Source organism: Haplochromis burtoni, unplaced genomic scaffold (genome assembly GCF_018398535.1).
Source record: "Haplochromis burtoni strain Fernald_Lab_line unplaced genomic scaffold, NCSU_Asbu1 Contig_3182, whole genome shotgun sequence".
NCBI classification, from domain to species: Eukaryota; Metazoa; Chordata; class Actinopteri; order Cichliformes; family Cichlidae; genus Haplochromis; species Haplochromis burtoni.
The window spans coordinates 1,747-6,255 of record NW_024585543.1 but is presented as its reverse complement, the minus strand read 5'-3'; the positions used below and the strand labels follow the sequence as shown (position 1 = coordinate 6,255).

At 37.3% G+C, this 4,509-nt stretch overlaps 1 pseudogene; it reads right to left on the bottom strand.

Annotated features, from left to right (window-relative positions):
- Nucleotides 1–147: 147 nt before the first annotated feature.
- On the bottom strand, nucleotides 148–1,458 carry LOC121813874 (annotated as a pseudogene).
- Nucleotides 1,459–4,509: the final 3,051 nt, after the last annotated feature.

Below are 4,509 nucleotides of genomic sequence, written 5' to 3'. Positions count from 1 at the left end.
CAGTTACACGCTTGCATGTTTTCTCATAGGACCTGTAACCCCAGAGTTAAACAGTGGTGGCACTGATGATGAATTTTCATGTTTAATTGTTTTGTCCTTTTTATTTGGAGCAGTTTTAAACATCTATTAATGGGCCAAAAACGAAAAGATACATTTCAGTTTCTAAGGGCAGGTTATTTGTGTTGCACAAACAGAAGCTAAATTGAGAGAACACTGGTGATCATTCCACTTCTTTACTTCACGCACGTTAGTGTGAACACAGTGCTCTTTTGTTCCTGTTGTTTGGCTCGCTAGTATTCCAGTAGACAAAACTCACTGCACAACCATCAGACCACATCCATCTGCCTTCTTTATGGATGTCACTCAGTCCAATCCAGGTCCATCGCTCAGCATGGTCAAAGTTCTTAATTAATGATTTAACAAACTCTTCTTCCTCCCTGCTGTGGATAGACACCAGGTTGGCTCGCTGTGACACACAGTAGAGCTCTGCATCAGCCCAGCTCATGTGTGTGGCCACATATTTGTAGCAGCGGCCATTGAAGCTGTACCAGAACGGGGGACAGCTTCCATGCAGTAGTTTAACTCTGTGGTCATCTGAAGAAGACACAGCAGTCAGAACTCGATGAAAAACAAACAATAACTGTTTTTGCCAGTGTGACTGACATTTTTTCTTTGATCTAACCTCTGAAGAACATCAGAAAAGCATGTCTGCACAGCTGACATGGTGAAAGTTAAAAAAATGCAGAGAAATAAGCTGCTCTTATTATGTTTATTAGCAGGTCTTTATCATAACTCTACAGTATAGTAGAACTTATCTGACACGGGCAGGAAAAAAATCTATGTTACAATGAAACACCAAGAATTTTGTATCACTGACTGCTGAAACAGACAACAGAAAATCTTCGAGTATTTGACTAAATTGTGATTAAGATAATAAAAAAAAAACCCCACAAAAATAAAGTTAAATAAAGGAGGGGAAGGAAGAGTCAGAATATAGGATGGTTACCATGTTGTAGCTTCACTTCACTGCCGTCAGAAGGAGCACCCAGAGCCAGACTGAACAAGAAGAGGAGCAAGATCATGTTGGAGCTTTAAGTCTCAACCTTTGATGAAGAGCTGCTGAAGCTTCTTTGTACAGGATTTCTGCAGAGAGGTGGAGCTGCTTTCTTTTATAGCTGCCTGAGAGGGAGTTTTCACCGATCACTGTGATATCATTGACCAAATGGAACAAAACTCTCCACAGTAAACATCACTAACACCGGGCAGTAAACACCATCAGATTCTAAAGAAATTAATAATTGCTGAACAGCCACATCCTCCTGGCAGACTCAGAAGAACGTGACTGTTTTTGTAGTAATAGGATAATAATATACAAAGGCAGAACAAATTCTCAACATTAAAGAGGACTGAGCATCCAGAGCCACCCAAACAAGAAGAGGAGCAAGATCATGTTGGAGCTTTAAGTCTCACTTTGATGAGAGCTGCTGAAGCTTCTTCCTACAGGATGTTCAGATTCCTGCAGAGAGTTGGAGCTGCGTTCTTTTATAGCTGCCTGAGAGGGTGTTTTCACTGCTGGTGTGACATCACTGGAATGGCTCAAAACTCTCAACTATACATAATATTTAACATAAGCCAGAAAAAAAACATCAAATTTCCAACACATGAAGAAATGTTGTTTGTTTTTTGATGTGTTATTTATATTTATTGTGTCATAAAGGCGTTATCAGCACAATGACTAATCAAACAGGACAGTTCAGAGCTCTAACAGGTAAAAACTCCTGAGTTGCTCCATTAAACAAAGACAGAATGAACTCCACACAATCAAGAGGATCCTCTCTTAGTACTGGACCCAGAGACATGTGACTCTCCTATGGCAGTAAATGACAAAATAGATAAACTATTAGCACCTTTGGTTTAGTAGAATTACTTCACTGTTTGTTTGTCTGAATAATTATGGTTTTATTATATTATAAAATCACATTATCAGCAAAAAGAAAACAGATAAATGACTGTACCAGGAAGAGGAAACAGAAGATTGTGATCTTTCCAGTTAAAAATACAAAACAAACCCTGTTTAGTTTTTTTTTTCATTTAAAAAAGACTGTGTGTTAATTTTTTTTTTTACTTTTCCACTTTGAGATATTTACCGTGTATACAAATGTCTAAGCACTCTTGTGTCTATTACAATTGTAAAGCAGCCAAAATAAAATGTGTCACAGACATGCGGGTGCATGTTTCATCAGCACGCAGTTAGCATTTCAAATAAGGATGAATGTAGAAAATACACCTCCTCATTGATCTTCCCAGAATAACTTCAAGTCTAATTACAGTTTTTATCAATCGATTTGGCTCAATTATCGCAGGAGAAAAGTTTTCATGCAGTTCTCAAACAGTGAGGGCATTTTTTAATCACACAGGCTCAACTGCACAAAACACACTGATTTTAACAATCATGTTTCCACATTTGGCAGCGTTTTGGTGGCTGTAGCTCAGGTGGGAGAGCAGGCCATCTACTAACCAGAATGTTAGTCGATTGATCCCACTCTGCTCCAGTCTGCATACCAAATATTCTTGGGCAAATTACTAACCCATGTTGCTCTCTGATGCATCCATCAGACTGTGAATGCTGTGTTAATGTCAGTTAGGAAGCACTTAGGAAAAAGTGCTTGTGTGATTGGGTGAATGAACAAGTTGTGTAAAGCGCTCTGTAAGAACCAGTCCATTTACATGAACAGTCAATCACTTCAACTCTGAGATGAAGAAATAAAATCCTTTAAAGACTGTGCTATAAAAATGTTTATTTTTTTCCTCAAAACCTTACTGACCTCCATAAAGAAGGTAGCTGGATGTGGTCTGATGGTTGTGCAGTAGATTTTGTCTACTGGGATGCAGGACAACCACACAACTGACACAAAGAAGTGGAATGACTGCCCATGTTCTGCCATTTTACCTTCTGTTTGTGCAGTATGGATAAACTGCACTCAGAAACTAAAATTTACATTTTCCCTGCACTGTTGATGCTGTCTGTCTTTAGTGTGTTTTTTGCAAAAGTCACAAAATTCCACGAACCTTGATTTTCATAAATGTGGAAACAACCACTGGCAGCTGCATTCAAAGGGAATATTTACTCATCGTTTCAATGTCAAAATTCATGAAAGCAAAGACTTTTTTAGGTGAACAAATAAATAGTTAAAACTGCTCTAAAGTAAAAGAACTGAAAAGCTATAAATAAAAACTCATGATCAGTGCCTCCATTGTGTATCTCTGGGGTTACGAGACACATGTCTGCAACATCAGTAATCACATTTCATGAGTAGTATTTAATAAACACTAAGTATTACAAAAGGAGACAAATGGAGATTATTCACATCTACCTTTATCGTTACCAGAAAAAACTCTAATGTAGTTAAGATCTATAGTTTGGCTTCATCCTAAAAAACACACACAGAATAATATCACTGAGGAGGTGAGGAGAGAGGTACAGCAGTGAGTGTCTACAGCCGCAGCCTGTAAAGGTAACATCTAAAGAAGAAGTTTGACTGTTTTTCAAGCTTATGTTAAATATGACCAGCGGTTAAAGTGGGCTGGAAGGATCCTGAACTGTATTCTGGTTCCCTCGATTAATGAGCAATTAAATCTTATAGGCAGATGAATGTGTGTTACTACAATCTAAAATTTAATTGTAGGAAAGTTTTCAGGTAACTCAATACTACTGCCCTAGTACCTGCACTTTGTTGTAGTTTTATTGTATCATAAAGGTCCTTCTTGGCAAAGTGGAACCTTTAGATCAGATCTTAAAATGTGAGCTCTCCACTCTCCTTTTTTTATAACAGTAAAGCCTCATCAAAATGAGTAGGAGGCCAACATAGAGTCACTAAAGACCTCTGTCTATACAAACCACGGTCAGACATGTCATTTTAAAAATAATTTAAATAAAACCACTGAAAGGCTATAAAAAGATAGAAATGCACCTCCAACTGTCAATTTTCATTGTCAGAAATGTTATTTTAAAAAACTTAAACCAATAAGGTGGGAGTTAAGATGAAAGCTGGAAGATGAAGAACGTTTTAAGGCTGAACTTCACATTTTAGGGTAGAAAGCGACACAAACCCCCCACATGAGTGTCAAATATCTGCAGGACAGCCTAGCTGGCACAGCAGTGGTTATGATCTGGTTTAGTTTAAAAGTCTATTTACTGCAATCTTTTTGTTTTGTTTGGTTTATTTAAAAATTGTAACAGACACAAGGGCATTTAAACATTTGTACAAGCTGTAAATAAAGTGGCAAAGTAAAAACAAAAATTAAAGATTAATTGTATTTTTTTTCCCTCTATTTTTAAAATGTGCTTCTTTTACCTTATTTTTATGTAAAAAGGGGGGCCTTTGTTTTTTCTTTTTTTGTCTGTGCATCACATTTTCTTTTTTGTAGTTGCTCGTGCCTTGCATGCCTCAGTTGCAGTGTTTCTTCTTCATTGTTCACTTGTTTATTTAGACATGTATAGAGTGATTA